This window comes from Ovis aries, chromosome 9, assembly GCF_016772045.2.
Source record: "Ovis aries strain OAR_USU_Benz2616 breed Rambouillet chromosome 9, ARS-UI_Ramb_v3.0, whole genome shotgun sequence".
Lineage (NCBI taxonomy): Eukaryota > Metazoa > Chordata > Mammalia > Artiodactyla > Bovidae > Ovis > Ovis aries.
This window is the reverse complement of record NC_056062.1, coordinates 55,315,342-55,335,893: the sequence shown is the minus strand read 5'-3', so window position 1 is coordinate 55,335,893 and position 20,552 is coordinate 55,315,342. Positions and strand designations below refer to the sequence as shown.

At 36.0% G+C, this 20,552-nt stretch overlaps 1 protein-coding gene across 6 annotated transcripts in view; it reads left to right on the top strand.

Moving 5' to 3' along the window:
• The window catches only part of PKIA (cAMP-dependent protein kinase inhibitor alpha), a 99,439-nt gene that overhangs the window by 56,171 nt on the left and 22,716 nt on the right, over nucleotides 1-20,552 (top strand). Inside the window, exons 2-4 of one of the 6 annotated variants that reach the window (XM_042254352.2) lie at nucleotides 2,037-2,165; nucleotides 4,191-4,318; nucleotides 17,764-17,835. The exons of 1 other annotated variant lie outside the window; for it this stretch is intronic. The gene's annotated coding sequence lies outside the window, so the exon portion shown is untranslated. Of the gene's footprint in view, nucleotides 1-2,036; nucleotides 2,166-4,190; nucleotides 4,319-8,785; nucleotides 8,894-17,763; nucleotides 17,836-20,552 lie in introns of all 6 variants that reach the window. 4 more of the 6 variants (XM_042254351.2, XM_060393452.1, XM_042254353.2 and 1 more) reach the window with 4 other exon arrangements.

The window sequence follows — 20,552 nt, the reverse complement described above, 5'->3', positions numbered from 1 at the left end:
CGTTTCTTATACTCCAATGAGCATTTCTTATATTGATTATAAATGGATCTCCTTTCTGCTCTGATTCTTAACCATTCATTTTCTTGCAACCGTGAATTTATCTTCTCTTTTCCTTAAAAATACACCCCTCCTTCCTGTTACATATCCATTTCCATTGACTTCTACAGGAAGCCCTGCTGATATCTCCCATATACTGTCCATAGCAAAAATTAAGATCTTACTGCATCTTCCTATAGCATTCTGTAATAATTTTTACTGTAATTATGAGTTTTATTTGGATGTCACATTACATTTATTTCTAGATGGCAAGATAATAATTTTAGTAACAGTAACACTAGTGTTAACTTAACCCATGATATACTCTAGCTGTTCAATAAATGTTTGTTGAATGAGTGAATGAATGAATGCATAAATTGTCAGCTTGAAATCTTAAGCATTTTATCTTTTAATAATCTGTTCAAACACATAGTTTTTCAAAAACATAAGGACTTAGGATCCTAAACTTCATTTGATAGAGGAAGTTTTTGCTGTCACATCATGTTTAAATACCTCCAGGTAAAACCATTAACCCAGGAATTTAAGGTTATCCATTTAGACTTGCAAGCCAGTAACTAATACCTCCTGCCCCCACTATATCAGACAGTATCAGTGCTCGACTCATATCTCCCCAGCCTCATCATTCCAGTATATACTGACATAATCATCTAATATCAGCAATTAGCCACTCTAGGACAGGTCAGAAGTATACAGGAGTTAATATATCTGGGTGTAGCTCTCAACCAAGGACAGAGGGAGACTGGAAGATAAGTACTTCAAGTTTCTCGCTCAGTCTTGGAATAACTCTGAGACATGTTCCATAGAATTTTAGAGAACTCCCCTGGAGGACTGGCAGCAGTTTCCTGCAGGAGAAATCTGTTTAGTAATGTACCTCTATTGATTTCTTTCCATATCTCTGCTCTCAAATCCCACTCCACTCCTGAGTTTTCTGGAAGAACCTCCCAGATGAACAGCTTGCATTCAAATTCTTGCCTCAGGTTCTGCTTCTAGGGGAATTCAAATTATAGCATCCTACCAATCCAGTGCTCCTTACAGAGCCATCACTGCTACAAGTATGAAGGCATGGCTCATTTTGTGTCACTCGGCCTGTATCCTAATACTTTTAAACAGATTGGAAAGAGCATGACCTTGAAGAGAAAAATAGCTTATGTGAGAGTGGCCAATGGATAAACGAAAGGAGAGACAGTGCCATTTGTTTTCCATTGATGATAGTATGAAATTTACACGCAGATGGTTTAACAGGTGTGACTATAATTTGAAGAGACTGCCCCCTTGGTTACTAAGGAAACTGCTATTATTATTGTGGAAACACAATCTCACAACTTGATTGCTTCACGTGTAGCCTTTTTCTTAACTCTGGTATCTTTCTAAATCACTGAATAGCAGCCAACAGATTCATTCTCTTCCCACGACTTCATCACAAAGAGACACACATGTGCACACACACACACACACACACACTTTTGTGTATGCCAGTGCTAAAAAAGACAAGCTCATAGTGCATGTATGCAATGGATACTATAAATTACAGGTCTCCGTGAAATACCCTTCTGCAGGTTTCATGAATAATTAAGTTTAGCAAAATTAATAATTTGCTAAAGATCTTGATGAAAACTGAAGAAAGAAAATTCTAAAGAAAACAACTTAGAAACCTGCTTTTTTGCCCTCACTTTGTGCTTTAATGAACAAAGGATAACAGGGACTTTTTTTTTTGAAGTCTTTGCTTGGGTTGAAGACACATGAAACAACCTGTACTATTATCATAATATGTTAAGTTTATGAGTATATAAACTTTTTCATCTCCTGCACTGGCAGGTTCTTTACCACTAGTGCCACTTTAGAAGCCCATGCAAACTTAGAAAGCATGAATTTTCTGAAAGCTATTATACTGTGTAGAAGATATATGCTTGGATGTTTACTTAAAACTAAAAATTGAGGTCTATATGTACAAATAATTTCTCTTTCTGTATCCATTTCAGTTTTCTGAGTTTCTGGGAAGGCCTGGTATCTCCAAAGGAACAGTTTCTGGTAGAAGTCTGGAGGTCTGATTCAAGAAAAAAGTAATCCAGGATAGCCAATGAATTGAGGACAAGAAGGTTTCCAATCAGGTAGGAACACTTAATCTCATACAATCACCTTAAATAAAGCATGCTGTTAGCTGGATATGATACAGCTGCTTGGAAAAGATGGATTTATAACCTACCCTACAAAGAAACTATCCCCAGTTCCCTTGGAGGTTGTAGTGTTTATCAGAGAGTACCTTGGGGAAAAATGAGTACAATAACAGCATGATGCTTTTTTCCATTTTTAGCTCATTGTTGCCACATACCCTTGGTGATCTTGGTGCCTGTGATTTAGTCCCATGAGCTTAGGTATATGGAACAGCAGTTAACCCTTTTTAGTATTTTCTCCCAAGACAAATAGTTTTTATAGGTTTTTTTCATGATCTTCTAGTTGCTTATCACAATTAAGCATCAAGTCTCCTAAATGAGGTATAGTTCCAGTCATTCTAAGGAAATCAGCTTGGTTCTTATTGGGGCACATCTTCTTGGTCTTGGCACAAAGTGAGTTCACATAAGGAGTTACAAGGAGGAGAAAGGGACCTGGGAAAGAGGAGTTCATTGTTCCCTGTGCACATCAGAACTCCTCTGACAATTGTATTTTCATTAGCAATGTCAACTTTAAAAATATTCACAACCTAAAGGTTGAGAGTTATGTTTTATTTGGTGGGAATTTTTAGGACTTCAAGATCAGGAGGCAGCATCTCAAATAACCCTGAGAGAACTGCTCCGAGGCAGTGAGACGGGGAGCTAGGTTTTATAGAAGTTTTGCAACAAAGGGCAGGTAGACTGAACATCAGAAGATCATTGTTACTTAAAGAAAAATCAGATATTTCAAGTTAAGTAGTTTAGCACTTTTCTATGTGTGGGAGGATGTAAGAATCTGGGCTTATTGAAATCATTCCTTTGATATGCACCTCAGCTATATGGAACCAGTATCCTGTGTTTTCATATCTTGAGCTGCCTCAGGGCTGACCATAGAGAATGGCTGCAGTCTGATCTCTGCTAGATGGTAGATAGTCTTTCTTTCCTGAGTTCCCTCAGGGCTCACCAGTTTACCATCAGTGATGCCTGCAATCACTGATGACTGTCACATCCTTTGTTTACTGATATGCAAGACATTTTCCATTTTTCAGAGTTTGTGATAAAACCTTACAATAAAAGGAATAACGAAGATGTCCCATTATATGGCAGGACAAAAGATAGTAGTGACATCAAAATCAGGGCCTATCCGTCTCATCTGCTGTTACAGACTCAGTGTTCAGCTGAGTTTATTTGACTCCTTATCAATATTCAATAAGAAAACCATGTTGAATGACTTAAGGATGAATTAATGAATGAAAAAATATATATATAGTAGAAACTGTGTTTTATACTTGTATTTTCTTGTGTGTTGACTTCTGTATTTCAGGACCTAGCACTATTACTGACACATAGAACAATTTGTTGAAAGAATGAAACCCCACAATTCTAAGAATAATTTTAAGACCAATACAGACCTCATATTTGTTATGGTCTATTACAGAAGTATCCAGAGATGAAAGCCTGGATCTCAGCTACTGATAGAGTTAACAGAATTTATCAAGTTTTAATAATTTACAATTCATCCTATTACATTTAGGCATTTACCTACATGAGCCATACAATTAAATATTGACTGGAAAAAAATGCGCAACCTAAAAGTTGAGAATTCTGTTTTATTCAGCAGACATACTGAAGACTTAAGTCAGGAGACAGCTTCTCAGATAGCTCTGAGGGACTGTTACAAAGAGGTAAGGGAGGAGCCAGGATATTTAGGACATTTTGCAAGAAAAACAGGTAGTCGGAACACCAAAAGATCACTGTTAATTAAAGAAGCTAGACATCTCAAGTTAATGAATTTAGCACCTCTCAATATCTGGTAAGATGCAAGAATCTGAGCTCATTGGAATCATTCCATTGATATGCACTTTAAATACCTAGGGCCAGTATTTTGTTTTTTCCATCTTGAGTCCCCCCAGGGTGCAGCTTTGAGGGTGACTGTAGTGGCTGGTGGCTTGATGACTGTAACATCCTTTGTTACTGATATGACAGGCGACATCTTTGTCTACATAAATGACTTGAATATGGATGCAAAACATGATTCTTGGAGCATTTTTACGAAGTTAAGGGCAATTTCAGAATCACTAGCAGCTAAAATTGCTGTTTGAACCTCTCCACAGGTAGGTAGTAAACTGCAGTTGCTAGATTCTTTATTCTCAAGGGATAACAAAAAGCCATGTAATTCAAGAAAGAAATGTAGAATTTAGCATAATGCCATTTCCACAAAACCAAACACACAGATAATACAGATATACATACACACATACACAAACTCTCTCAGATATGAAGTAATAATCTAAAATAGGACCCTGGAACTCATTGCAAAATAGCTGACGTACTAATTTTATTTTATTCATGTTTGATATTTATATAGATATATATTAATAACATTCAGACTTGCTATATGGAAAAATACCTTTGCACCAATATTGTCTTTGTCTGTGTTATCGATAATGTATGAGATTGCCTCTCTGCTCCATCCTTTCCCTGTAATATCTTATGGGCAGGATATGTAGTTATCAGTTGTTTTTAAAATTTCTAGATAGCCAGAAGACTAATATCACTTAAGTAAAGAAGGCAGAATATCACAAAGTAGGTGGCTTCGTTATGGAACATAAAGTCCTCATAGTAAAGGGGAAGAATTTCATAGCTAAAAGGCTTCAGTTGCAGAAGATTTGTGAGTAAACATGTATGTTGTTTCAAAGTGGACTCTCTTTTCTATAATTAATGTCTGGGACTTATCTTTGGTACCTAATGGATTTTGATTTTAAAGTATTATTGGTAATATACCAAAGAATATATTAAATTGGATGTAAATTATGAGAAACTATAAAATAAACTCCTTCAAACACACCACCAAAATTAAGAACTAGAATCAAATTGTTGAACCTTCACTCTGTTCTCTACTCTGTTTTCACCTTCCTTTCACCAAAGAAACCACTCTCATCTTGGCTTTCTATTCAGCATTCATTTAATCTTTATGTGATTTTGCTTGTTACTGAGATTTATAAAACTGATATCATACTTTAGTCTGCTGTGCTTGCCTTTTTACTCAACGTCATGTTTCTAAGGTTCGTACATTTTGTTTTAACTCATGTTCATTCATTTTACTGGAGAAGGGAATGGCAACCCACTCTAGTATTCTTGCCTAGAGAATCACATGGGCAGAGGAGAAAATTCCATATTGTATAAATATAAGAAAATATATTTATTAGTCTATTAATGATATTGGGGCCTATTATTAACAGTACTTCCATGAATGTTTATTTTAATGTTTCCTAGTACACATGTGCAAGATTTTATTTAACATAAGTAAAAGAGCACACCACTAAGAAAAGAATTGCTGAAAATTCAAATATTCAACTTTAAAATATTATGCCAAGTGTTTTCCAAAGCTATAGAGTCTGTTTTTAGTCCTTCTGTTCTATAGCCTCACCAGTAAGAATGGGCAATCAAGTCAGTATAAATTCTCTTCCGGTTTTTGTATTAGTTTGCTCGGTTTCCCCTAAAAAAATATACCACAGACAATGGCTTAAAAAAAATCGAGATTTATCTTCCATCAGTTCTGGAGGCTGGAATGCCAGGATCAAGGTGTTGGCAGTTTGGGGTCTTTCTGAGTCTCTTTCCTTGAGTTGCAGATGGCCACTGCCTCCTGGCTGTGTCTTCACATGTCCTCTGCCCTGTGTGTGTACATCTTTGTGTCTCTTCCTCTTCTTATGACACTGGTCATAATTAGATTGAGAATCCTTCATTTGTTTAAATAGTTGCCTGTGTTTCCTATTCTGTGAAATTCCAGAAAATATCTTTTCTCCATCATTCTATTGTTTATCTTTTTCTTACTTATTTCTTATTGTTCTTTGTGGTTAGTCATTCAGTTGTGTCCGACTCCGAGACCCTATAAACTGTAGCCTGCCAGGCTTCTCTGTCCATGGGGATTCTCCAGGCAAGAATCCTGGAGTGGGTTGCCATGCCCTCCTCCAGGGGATCTTCCCAAACCAAGGATTGAACCTGGGTCTCCCGCACTGCAGGCAGATTCCTTACCGGATGAGCCACCAGGGAAGCTCTGGTATTGTTCTTTAAATACAAGCAAATAATCCTTTGTCAGCTATATCTGACACAAAAAAGTTATGTCTTGCCTTCTTTTTTAATGTTATCTGGTGATAAAAGCAGCTCTCAATTTTAATGAAATCAAATTTATCTTTTAGCCTAGTGCCTTTCTTGTCTTACTTTTATAGTAGATTTTCTTCTGAAAGTTCTAGTGTATCTGTGTTCTATATTCAAGCCATTAATGTATCTAGAATTGACTTGTATATATACTTCCCAATTTCTTTCTTTAATTATAGATAATTAAGTTTTCCAGGATCACTTTGGAATGATTTTTTTTAAGTGTGTCTGAGCTATTCTTGGACATTTGCCCATTCATATGAATATCAGAATTAGCTGGTACGCAAAACCTCTGTTAAATATTTTTATTGTAAATATATTGAATGTATAAATGAAGTTGGGGAAATTTTACATCATTATGATGGTCTCTTATTCATAAATAAAATGTATTTCTCCACTTATTTATGTTTCAATAAGGGTTTGTCATTTTATCCGTAAATGTCTTGCACATCTTTATTTGTATTTATTCCTAGGCAACTTTTTTTCTATTTTATTTTATTTTTTAAATTTAAATTTATTTATTTTAATTGGAGGCTAATTACTTTACAATATTGTATTGGTTTGGCCATACATCAACATGAATCCGCCATGGGTGTACATGTGTTCCCTATCCTGACCCCCCTTCCCACCTCCCTCCCCATCCCCATCCCAGTATACCAGCCCCAAGCATCCTGTATCCTGCATCAAACCTGGACTGGTGATTCATTTCTTATATGATATTATACATGTTTCAATGCCATTCTCCCAGATCATCCCACCCTCTCCTTCTCCCACAGAGTCCAAAAGACTGTTCTGTACATCTGTGTCTCTTTGCTGTCTTGCATACAGGGTTATCGTTACCATCTTTCTAAATTCCATACATATGCGTTAGTATACTGTATTGGTGTTTTTCTTTCTGGCTTACTTCACTCTGTATAATAGGCTCCAGTTTCATCCACCTCATTAGAGCTGATTCAAATATATTCTTTTTAATGACTGAGTAATACTCCATTGTGTATATGTACCACAGCTTTCTTATCCATTCATCTGCTGATGGACATCTAGGTTGTTTCCATGTCCTGGCTATTATAAACAGTGCTGCAATGAACATTGGGGTACATGTATCTCTTTCAATTCTGGTTTCCTCGGTGTGTATGCCCATCAGTGGGATTGCTGGGTCATAAGGCAGTTCTATTTCCAGTTTTTTAAGGAATCTCCACACTGTTCTCCATAATGGCTGTACTAGTTTGCATTCCCATCAAGAGTGTAAGAGGGTTCCCTTTTCTCCACACCCTCTCCAGCATTTATTGCTTGTAGACTTTTGGATCTCAGCCATTCTGACTGGCGTGAAATGGTACCTCATTGTGGTTTTGATTTGCATTTCTCTTATGATGACTGATGTTGAGCATCTTTTCATGTGTTTGTTAGCCATCTGTATGTCTTCTTTGGAGAAATGTCTATTTAGTTCTTTGGTCCATTTTTTGATTGGGTTGTGTGTTTTTCTGGAATTGAGCTGCAGGAGTTGCTTGTATATTTTTGAGATTAGTTGTTTGTCCATTGCTTCATTTGCTATTATTTTCTCCCATTCTGAAGGCTGTCTTTTCACCTTGCTTATAGTTTCCTTTGTTGTGCAGAAGCTTTTAATTTTAATTAGGTCCCATTTGTTTATTTTTGCTTTTATTTCCAATATTCTGGGAGGCGGATCATAGAGGATCCTGCTGTGATTTATGTTGGAGAGTGTTTTGCCTACGTTCTCCTCTAGGAGTTTTAGTTTCTGGTCTTACGTTTAGATCTTTAATCTATTTTGAGTTTATTTTTGTGTATGATGCTAGAAAGTGATCTAGTTTCATTCTTTTACAAGTGGTTGACCAGTTTTCCCAGCACCACTTGTTAAAGAGATTGTCTTTAATTCATTGTATATTTTTGCCTCCTTTGTAAAAGATAAGGTGTCCATAGGTGCGTGGATTCGTCTCTGGGCTTTCTATTTTGTTCCATTGATCTATATTTCTGTCTTTGTGCCAGTACCATACTGTCTTGATGACTGTGGCTTTGCAGTAGAGCCTGAAGTCAGGCAGGTTGATTCCTCCAGTTCCATTCTTCTTTCTCAAGATTTTTGTATTTTCATACAAATTGTGAAATTATTTGTTCCAGCTCTGTGAAAAATACCGTTGGTAGCTTGATAGGGATTGCATTGAATCTATAGATTGCTTTGTGTAGTATATTCATTTTCACTATATTGATTCTTCTGATTCATGTACATGGTATATTTCTCCATCTATTAGTGTCTTCTTTGATTTCTTTCACCAGTGTTTTATAATTTTCTATATTTATGTCTTTAGTTTCTTTAGGTAGATATATTACTAAGTATTTTATTCTTTTCGTTGCAATGGTGAATGGAATTGTTTCCTTAATTTCTCTTTCTATTTTCTCATTATTATGTATAGGAAAGAAAAGCCCAGGTCCAGACAGCTTCACAGCTGAATTCTACCAAAAATTTAGAGAAGAGCTAATACCTATCCTACTCGAACTCTTCCAGAAAATTGCAGAGGAAGGTAAACTTCCAAACTCATTCTATGAGGCCACCATCACCCTAATACCAAAACCTGACAAAGATACCACAAAAAAAGAAAACTACAGGCCAATATCACTGATGAACATAGATGCAAAAATCCTTAACAAAATTTTAGCAATCAGAATCCAACAACACATTAAAAAGATCATACACCATGACCAAGTGGGCTTTATCCCAGGGATGCAAGGATTCTTCAATATCTGCAAATCAATCAATGTAATACACCACATTAATAAATTGAAAAATAAAAGGCATATGATTATTTAAATTGATGCAGAGAAAGCCTGTGACAAAATTCAACATCCATTTATGATCAAAACCCTCCAGAAAGCAGGAATAGAAGGAATATACCTCAACATAATAAAAGCTATATATGACAAATCCACAGCAAACATTATCCTCAATGGTGAAAAATTGAAAGCATTTCCCCTAAAGTCAGGAACAAGACAAGGGTGCCCACTTTCACCACTACTATTCAACATAGTTTTGGAATTTTTGGCCATAGCAATCAGAGCATAAAAGGAAATAAAAGGAATCCAAATTGGAAAAGAAGAAGTAAAACTGTCACTGTTTGCAGATGATATGATCCTCTACATAGAAAACCCAAAAGACTCCACCAGAAAATTTCTAGAGCTAATCAATGAATATAGTAAAGTTGCAGGATATAAAATCAACACACAGAAATCCCTTTTTTATATTTTAAATAATTTTTAAGCTCTTTCTTTTTGCTGGATTAGAGAATCCAATAGGTTTTTGTATCTTGAGCTTACATCTATCCATCTTGCTAATATTGCTTCTTAGTAAGAGAGAGAAGTTTCTTAGCAAAAAGGAATAAATGTAAAATTAAATAAAAATGTTATAGGTCAGCTCTGGTCAATAATAGAACTATCTGTGATAATGGAAATGTTCTTATATTGTGCTTGTGCTTAGTCACTGAGTCATGTCTGACTCTTCGATCTCATGGACTGTAGCCCACCCTCCTCTGTCCATGGGCTCCTCTAGACAAGAATACTGGAGTGGGTTGCCAGGCCCTGCTCCAGAAGATCTTCCCAACCCAGGGATTGAACCAATGTCTCCTGCATTGCAAGTTCTTAGTGCTATCAAATCTATAACCATTAGTCACATATGTTTTAAAAAAAATTTTAATGTAAATTAAGTAAAATTCAATAAAATTTAAAAATCAGTTCTTGAATCACACTTGCCCACATTTCAGGTATTTAATAGCCACTTGTTAATAAGGGATGCAATGTTGGACATTTGGCTCCAGACTATTAGAGTGTGGAGCCATGCAGTCCTGGGATTTTATCTTTGTCAGTGGCATAATGAGATCTTTTCATGAGCCTATTATTCTGTTATTTTAAAAAGAAGTTACTTAACAGTTATCTCTAACTTTTTGAAATAATCCAACATACAGCTTTCACCACTCATGAATTTCTTGAACCATATTTATGTTTCTAAACTACTTCTTGAATCAAGTGTTCACTTGATTCATGACCCTATAAATGCAATTTTGATCATTTCCCCCTGAAATCTCATATTTGTATAACCATGTGGAAATGCATTTCCTACCTTTTTGCCCTCTTGTAAGCTCTTCCTGTATTTTAATCCTCATGAGCTTATATCTCCTAATGTTAAATACTTAATATCATTAGCTTGTAAAAAAATTTAAGAGATCATTGTTAAGCTCTTTTTGTCAATCATCCATACATTTAAACAGTGTGTTGCAATAAGAAATAATACTTAGTAATAAGAAGACACAAGTTGTAGTTTTACCCATAAAAATGAACTTTATATGCATTCAAGTAAGGTTTATTTAAGGTATGTAGGATTTATTCTCATTCTAAAATTGTTATGATTATTTGGGCTTCTTTGGTAGCTCAGCTGGTAAAGAATCTGCCTGCAATGCAGGAAAACCCCGTTCGATTCCTGGGTTGGGAAGATCCTCTGGAGAAGGGATAGGCTACCGATTCCAATATTCTTAGGCTTCCCTGTGGCTCAGATGGTAAAGAATCCACCTGCAATGTGGGAAGCCTGGGTTGGATCCCTGGGTTGGGAAGATCCCCTGGAGAAAGGAAGAGCTACCCACTCCGGTATTCTGGCCTGGAGAATTCCATGGACAGAGGAGCCTGACAGGCTACTGTCCTAATTTTCCCCAAACTGAATACTTACTATAAATAGTTTGTTTAAAAAAAAAAATTAAGAGATCACTGGTAAGCTCTTTTATTTTCAATCATCTATATATTTAAATAATGTGTTGCAATAAGAAATAATCCTTGGTAATCAAAAAGGTCAAGTCATAATTTCACCCATAAAAATGAACTCTGTATGTATTCAAGTAAGGTTTATATAAGATTTATTCTGATTCTAAAATTGTTATGATTATTTAGAAAATTATGTTTGAAATACGATAAGATTCAAAGCCAATAAAGGTTTGAAATCTATTTAAAGAATCTATAAAGAACTCAAGTATTTTACCTTTTTCCCTTATTTGACATTAACCTGTACTCCTTCATCTTTCACTTACAGCATGCTGTAGCTGCAGTTAACACAAAAACAAAATATAATGTCTAAATTTAAATGAATACTTTTGTTTAAAATTGTTATAACCGAAATTCTTGATTCCCCTTTCACAACTTTTTCTATTCTCCATGCTACTGCAATCGATCACTTGTGATAGAAAATTATTCCTTTTTTTTGTTTGGTAATTCTTTTTTAAAAATATCATGTTTCAAACTATCATCAATTCAAGAAACATTGGAAAATGAGCCTCAGAATTCCCAGCATTAATGTTTTGTTTCATTGGCTATCAGGACACCATACTTTCCTAGATTTCTCCCCTCCTCACTTGCCATTTGCAGTCTCCTTTGTGATGCCTCCTACCCCTCACAAAATTCAAAAACATTTGCTCCTTGGAAGAAAAGCTATGACAAACCTAGTGAAAGTGAAGTGAAAGTGAAGTCGCTCAGTCATATCCGACTCTTTGCGACCCATGGATTGTAGCCCACCAGGCTCCTCTGTCCATGGGATTCTCCAGACAAGAATACTGGAGTGGGTTGCCATTTCCTTCTCCAGGGGATCTTCCTGACTCAGGGATCAAACCCGGGTCTCCCGCGTTGCAGGCAGACACTTTAACCTCTGAGCCACCAGGGAAGCCCTAGACAACATGTTAAGAAGCAGAGTCATACATCACTTTGCCAACAAAGGTTGATATAGTCAAAGCTAAGGTTTTTCCAGTAGTCGTGTGGATGTGAGAGTTGGTCCATAAATAAGGCTGAGCCCAAATAATTGATGCTTTTGCACTGTGGTGCTGGAAAGACTCTTGAAGGTCCCTTGGACAGCAAGGAGATCAAACCAGCCAGTCCTAAAAGAAATCAAACCAGTCAATCGTAAAGAAAATCGACCCTGAATATTCACTGGAAGGACTAATGCTAAAGTTGAAGCTCCAATACTTTGACCACCTGATGCAAAGAGCTGACTCATTGGAAAAAACCCTATGCTGGGAAAGATTGAGGGCAAAAGGAGAAAGGGGTGACAGAGGATGAGATGGTTAGATAATCACCAACTCAACAGATGTGAGTTTGAGCATATTCCAGGAGATAGTGAAGGACTGGGAAGCCTGGCAAGCTGCAGTTCACGGGGTCATAAAGAGTTGGACATGACTTACTGACTGAACATCCTACCCCTCAGTGTCTCTTAGAATGCCCTAATGATCATTCCCAGCCCTTATCACTGTCACTATTTATAAGTTTTACTCTAGTTCCATTACATTAATGAGTCCCAAATTCATAGTTCTAGGCCTAACCATTCACCCAGCCTCCAGACTCCTAATTCCAATTTCCCACTAAGTATCTACAATCTATGCACAATAGACCTTTCAAATTTAGCAAATAAAGCAAAATATTTTGCTTTGATCCACCCATTGCACTCTAGTTTCCCCCCATAACTCATCCAGTTGTTCAGGCCAAAAATGTTAGATCCATCCTTAAACTCTCATTTTCCCACAATTCCTACATCCAGTCTATTAAGAATCCTCATCAGCTCTGACTTGAAAATACATTCTGAATCTATCTACCTCTCATCTTACTATTGCCATCTTCACCTTACTCCAAGCCATCGCTACTAGCCTCATCTAATCCAGTAGGCAGCCTCTTCAACAATCTTCCTACTTCCCCCTTTCGCCAATCCTTATAGTCTTTAACCAGTACAATAGCCAGAATAATCTTTAAAAAGCATAAATCATATCACATTATTTCTCAAAACCTGTTACCATGACTCTTGGAATAGAAACTTAACTATTTTTACCTGTTTACATGCTTTATTCAGTATTTCTCCTGCCCTCTCTTGTCTCACATAACCACACCCAGAATTTCTTTCTGCAATAGGCTTTCCAGTATCAGGGCTTTTGCACTTGCTATTCCCTAAAACCTGGAAGATTTTGAAAATTAGTAAGAATCCTCCTAACAGAGATCTTAGGTGGTGTTTACATTTCATTTTGTAGAGTTGTTTGGTAGAAGATACTTTTGGAAAAGATAGATACATTTTACTTTGGAGACTGTTCACACATGTAGCAGTTTACAGGTTGGTTAAGTAGCAAATGTGAATTGATAAAGCTAAAACAAAAAAGAACTGTAATTGATGAGACCTATGTGTTTCAAACCATGAACTTTGAGTGACTAGACATAGTTTCAGTAACAATATTTAATTCATGAGAATTAACTAAAGTCTTTTCCAAATACCCATTACCCCCTACAGAACTTCTGAACAGATATCATGACAGGGTCCATGGATGTGAATTTTAGCAAGTACCTCAGTTGATTCTGTTGCAGATGGTATTCAGTCCTTTAAGGGAAACCAAGCTGGGGGCACAGCAGTAAAGAATAACCTGCCAATGCTGGAGACGCAGGTGTGAATATCCCCTTGAGGAGGAAATGGCAACCCACTCCAATATTCTTGCCTGGGAAATCCCAAAGACAGAGAAGTCCGGCAGGCTTCAGTTCATGGGGTTGCAAAGAGTCGGACACGACTTAGTGACTGTACAGCAGGCTGGTGTATTTGCTGAGATATAAGGAGATCAGATATAAGATTCAGTACTAAGTATCATGCACCTCACCAGTGAGATGCAACTGAGCATCAAGTGGAGAAAGAGGATCAAATTATGTTTGATGAGGAACAGGATATTTAGATAATTACAAAGTAGTTTACCACAAAATTATTACTATTAAAGGAGAAAAAATAACTTTATAATGGAGAAGACTGACTGATACCCCTTACTCAAATGAGTAAACTAATATTCCAGTAAGGTTACAAGTTAAAATTGGTCAAAATTGTTTGATAGGATGCAGTAAGAAGAACAAGAGCTTCACCACTGTGTTATTCCTGCTAATTACACATATCCTGAATCTAATGAGACAAATACAAACTAAATCCTACAAAATAACTGATTTATAGTTATTAAAATTTTCTAGTTAATGAATTTAGTGGAAGCCTGAGAAAATTTTCTAGATTAATACTAAAGAGACAGGTCAACTAAATGCAATATATGATTCTGGCCTGATCATTTTATTATGAATGGCTTGACTGGGACAACTGACAAAATGGAAAGGGGACTCAATATTAGCTAGCCATGTAGTAATGAGTCAGTGTTAATTTCCTAATTTTTATGATTATATTTGAATATATTGAATATATGTTTGTAGGAAATACTAGAGGATTGGGGGAGATTGTGTTGGCAGATATTCTCAAATGGTTTGGGAAATAAATTGTTTTTATTGTCATTTTAACTTCTATAATTTTTGAGATTGTTATAAAAATACAAAATAAGAGGAAAAGATCCCTAAGTTAGGTAATCTTCTTTTTCTTGGAGAATCGCAAAGTTAAAAACTCATTTATACCATTGTAAAAAATTGTGGTCAACTTTGCAGTCTATTTGTGTTGATTTATGTTATTAACAGCATAATGTCTTATTTTCTATTCAAGATTTTTAAGTTTTTCCCCCTAATTATGCATTTTGTTTTTCACTCTACCAGTGTCTATGAATTTGGTAAAGTTTTCAGTATCAAAATAAAATAAAGATTCATAGAAATGAGAATAAGTTCTTAGAGGAATTTATGAATGTCTACTTGCCTTTAGCAGTGGAGTAAATTGGCATGACATTTATAAGGGAAAGAAACTATACAAAGCACTCCTGTGCAGAAACTCAAAATGGTTGCATATGTTTATCCATTAAGAGGTCTATGATGAAACAGTAGCTATACGTTCAAACTTACATGAAACCTTTTAAATCGCATTTCATATCAGTCCATGTAACTGGACAATTCAGGAAGTAAATTAAAACAATTCTTGCTTTCAATACTTTCTAAGGTCAACACTTAGAATAATGAAAAACTTATCTTTCACTCTAAGAAACCTGGGTGGTTATTAGTTAAAGCAGATGTGTTGTCCTATTGGCCTACACCTGGTTATAAATAGCAGTATGACTTGAGAACACCCTGGACACAGAGTGGACTCTCTAAATATAGCTTTGCTTTTCCACAAAGGCGTTTTACAAGAATGCTACCTTTGTGAAGGATACAGACACTAAAGTCAGTGACTTTTAGTCATAAAAAAGATTTGAAATATTTTCTTAGCCTGGGAACTCACATTTTAGAGGCATAGAAACTGAAGTCCAATGAAATTAAATATTTCGTCCGGCATCAAACAGCAGACAAGAAATAATGACAGCACTCAAGCCTCTATCTTCTGAATCCATCGAATGCAGCATATATGGTTTGCAATAACTGCTTATTTTCATTGCCCTCAACACCACATTCCTTCTGTGCCTTATCCCTCTTGCTTCTTTAAGAGGGATGATAATATTATCAGCAAGCTTTAGTTACAATTTTCTTTTAATTTTGTTATTTTGTAATTCATTTTTGAAAAATTGTATTTCTGTGTTAAAAATGTGTGAGGACAGTTTCCTTCATTCTTCAAATACCTCTCTCTGCATTTACCATCTTTTATTGTTAAATTATTGTTTAGCAGTAAGTACAAAAGCACATATAGTAGAGGAGATAAGTATCAGGCAATAAAGTGTGTGTGGAGAGGATGGGAGGCAGGGGGAGGTTAGAGCTGTCTTATTTTAAAGGGAGATGGAAAGAGGGGGAAGAGAAGAAAAATTTATTTGTTTGAAAAAAATATAATGGCAAGTTAGACAGTATCTAAACTTAATACAATATATTTTCCTTAATTTAAATCCCAGGTTAACTTCCATTGTTTGCATTGCCACCACAAGAAAATAAAGCAAAGAGATTTTTGTGTACCATAATTTTACATTAATTTCATAAAGATTTCTATAAGACTGTAAAAATTAATTAAAAAAACAGAAGTCTTATCTTTAACTTATTTTACCTGCTTCCTTGCACTTTAATAAGTTGGTAAATGACATTTAAATTCAATAGATATGATTAATTCTGTCCCACAGTTTTTAAATGTACTGGTGATTGTGTGAGAGTGTGTGTGTGTGTGTGTGTGTGTGTGTGTGTGTGTGCATGCATACCTTTACAGCCAGTAAAATTAAGTTCTTGATCAAATAATTACTATCATCTAGACTAAAATCAGATATGATAGAAGGGCCAGCCACTGGTAAGTTTAAAAGTCACCCTGGGTGATTAATACATGTGACAGGACTGGAGGTCTCTCTTTGGATGAAGCATTTAAATGCAAGTATAACTAAGCATAGCTCTAATTTCATTTCTGAAATCTGCTTTATTTAGAGTTCTTTGGCTTGTTCTGTTTCTATAGTCTTTGTTGTGCTATAAAAATATCAGAATTGTGAATTAATGAACTGATATGTAAAAGTGAAATACTGGAAGATAAGATAAACATGAAGTCCTCTAATTGTCATGCAAATAAGTTTGGTTGACACAAAATTGGAAATTAGATAAAGACATTACATGCATGCTAAGTCACTTCAGGCATGTCCAACTCTTTGTGATCCTATGCACTGTAGCCTGCCAGGCTCCTCTGTGCATGGGATTTCCCAGGCAAGAATACTGGAATGGATTGCCATACCCTCCTTCAGGGGATCTTTCCAATCCAGGAATCGAACCCATATCTCCTGCGGCTCCCACATTGAAAGCAGAATCTTTACCCCTGAGCCACCAGGGAAGCCAAGAAAAAGACATTAATAAATCATAATGCTGAAATTAAAATCTTCTACTTATGTCAGTACAAAAGAAATCCTAATTTGTACCACAAGGTAATGAATTCAGTACTTTTCATTTGTTAAATATGTGCCTAGTACCCTGCACTGTGCATATAAAATTTCGGAAATTTGGAGGACAAACAATAAAAACAGAAGCTCTCTACCCTCAAGTTATTTATACTGTAGTCAATTAAAGATCTCTACTTTGAGATTTTTTAAATTCTTCAGTTCATTGTAATATCTTCATCGGTTTTCTTTGTTAAAACCAATCTTTAGCACTTTAAATAGTTTCTTCAATGTTCCTATTAATGAAATACAGAGATAATAGTAACTTCCAATGCTAATAATATAGTTGATAGGAGAAATACTCAAAATTGATTGGTAAGTGATTTTGATAATCTACAAAATGTCATGAGGTTTCCCAGGTAATGACTTCTCTCCTATGCAAAAGTGCACGTATTTATCATCTAAGCTTATAAAAACTGTCTTTATTCATATACAAGTTTTACAACATTCTTTAATTCATATTTTAAGGTATTTTGTTCAGTTATCTCTCTGGAAACTTTATTTAGATATATTATATAACTATCAATATGTATTTTTCAATGGCTAGATAGAAAATGGCTTTTTTAACTGCTTAAATTTGTTTAATTTATATTGTCCTCCAGCATTTCATTTTCTCACTGAAGCCTATCCTACTGATTTCAAAATGCCTGAAAAATCTGAAAATCCCATTTAAAGTAAGTGTATGGAAAATTTTCAAGATAACATGTAATGATGATAGATAAGAAGAGTATTAAACATTGTGCTGAAGATCATTCCATTAATAAAGAGATTAATCAATAACCCTAACATTCAGACATATAATAAAAAGGAAAAACATTAATCATAATACTGAACAGTGACATTTTCAATAAAGGGAGCTATTGAATATTGTATAGGAAACTAGTATCTGCAAAGCAGATAAATTGGCAGTGATTATGCATATATTTAAAATATGTTGAAACACAGTCATAAAAACAGTTTTCTTTTTGGCAGAAAAGAGGCATATTGAAGTATTTAAGCACTACTTCAACTGGAATAGACAGACACTATGCAGAAAGTACATAATTGTTAAAGAGCAGATATTAGCATTTGTGTGAGTATGTGTGCTTTTAATTAATGCATTTTCATTCATTCAGAAAAGAAAAGAATGATACATTTATTTTAAATATGGCATTGTGATAAGCTGAAGTTCCATTCTTAGACTTTTACTGCTGTTCCTTTGTGTGTGTTCAACCACTCAGTCTTGTCTGATTCTTTGCAATCCTATGGACTGTAACTTACCAGGTCCTCAGTCTGTGGAATTTTCCAAGCAAGAATACTGGAGCAGGTTGCCATTTCCTACTCCAGGGGATCTTCTCCACCCAGGGATTGAACCCCTGTCCCTTGAGCCTCCTGCATTGACAGGCAGACTTAAGTATTCACCAAAGAATACTATACTGTCATTTATCAAATTAGAAATTTGGAAGCAATCCTAGGATTCTCATTATAGAGTCCCCTGCCTTCATGATCCCCACTCAGTAAGAATCCCTCACTTTCCTATATGGGAAAGCTCTCTCCAATGCACACCTGCTCTGTCACTTTCCAGGGCCAGCATCTCTGCCTCAGCATCCTAGTGAAGTCACTTCTATTTCAGTGTGTGTAGGGCCATTTTTAAACCTTTCTCAGTCCAAGGTAATCGCACTGTTAGAAGCTTCACCCTAAATGTTATCAAATGAATTAAAATATGCTGGATAAAAACATGGTCCCAAAGGACAGATGCACCCCAGTATTGATTGTCACACTGTTTACAATAGCCAAGGCATGGAATCAACCTAAATGCCCATCGACAGAGGAATGGATAAGATATGATACACACACACACACATATATATATACACAGTGGAATATTAGCCATTAAAAAGAATGAAATAATGCCATTAGCAGCAACATGGATAGATCTAGAGACTTTCATACTGAGTGAAGTAAGACAGAGAAGGAGCAATATGATACTCCTTAAAAGTGGAATCTAAAAAGAAATGATACAAATGAACTTTAAAAACATTAAGGGACTCACAGACTTAAGAGAATGAAATTATGGTTGCTGGGGGTGGGGTACTATATGGGGAAGGATAGTTAGGGAGTCTCCGATGGACATGTACACACTGCTGTATTTTAAATGGATAACCAGTGAGTACATACTGTATAGCCCATGGAACTCTGCTCAGGGTTATGAAGCGACCTGGGTGGGAGGAGAGTTTGCAGTAGAATGGATATATGTGTATGTATGGCTGAGTTCTTTCACTGTTCACCCAAAACTATCACGACACTGTTAATCTGCTCTACTCCAATACAAACTAAAAATCATCCTTATTTATTCACTTCAGTTCAGTTCAGTTCAGTTCAGTCGCTCAGTCGCGTCCGACTCTTTGCGACCCCATGAATTGCAGCACACCAGGCCTCCCTGTCCATCACCAACTCCTGGAGTTCACTCAGACTCACATCCATCGAGTCAGTGATGCCATCCAGCCATCTCATTCTCCGTCATCCCCTTCTCCTCCTGCCCCCAATCCCTCCCAGCATCAGAGTCTTTTCCAATGAGTCAACTCTTCACATGAGACGGCCAAAGTACTGGAGTTTCAGCTTTAGCATCATTCATTCCAAAGAACACCCAGGGCTGATCTCCTTTAGAACCGACTGGCTGGATCTCCTTGCAGTCCAAGGGACTCTCAGGAGTCTTCTTCAACACCACAGTTCAAAAGCATCAATTCTTCGGTGCTCAGCTTTCTTCACAGTCCAACTCTCACATCCATACATGACTACTGGAAAAACCATAGCCTTGACTAGACGGACCTTTGTTGGCAAAGTAATGTCTCTGCTTTTCAATATGCTATTTTTATTAAAGTTGACCAAATCCCACATTCAATATGATTATAGATAACTATATGAAAGTAACATTACCATTGATGAGTTGTAGTAATATTAGTTGGAAATATCAATTTAAAAAGTTTTTATCACAGTTTTGTAGATCTTTATTCATATTTCAGAGCCATTTTTCAGGTGTCAAGCAATTTTCTAAGTCCTTCTCAAACTCTTATTCCCTAGTGAATGTGCTTTTACTGTCACAACGCTGAATAGCTACAATGGCAAGATGTCTGAAGATAAAGACCATTACATGGATAGGTAGACCAGATATGTGGAAGTGGGAATGCAAAATGTTTGCAGAAAAAGTGTAGAAATCAAAAAATGAATCGCAGTGTCAATGAATATGAGTATCTGATGACAATATTAAAAAGTCGGGTTCTCTAGGGATGTCAATAAAATATCGCCCTACATAGTAAGTCTCAACACAGTATGTGAACTGCTTACATAGTTAAAATAAATGCTGATGGCAAGCTGTCAATAAAAAATTATGTTCCAAAATGAATGTTGGAAA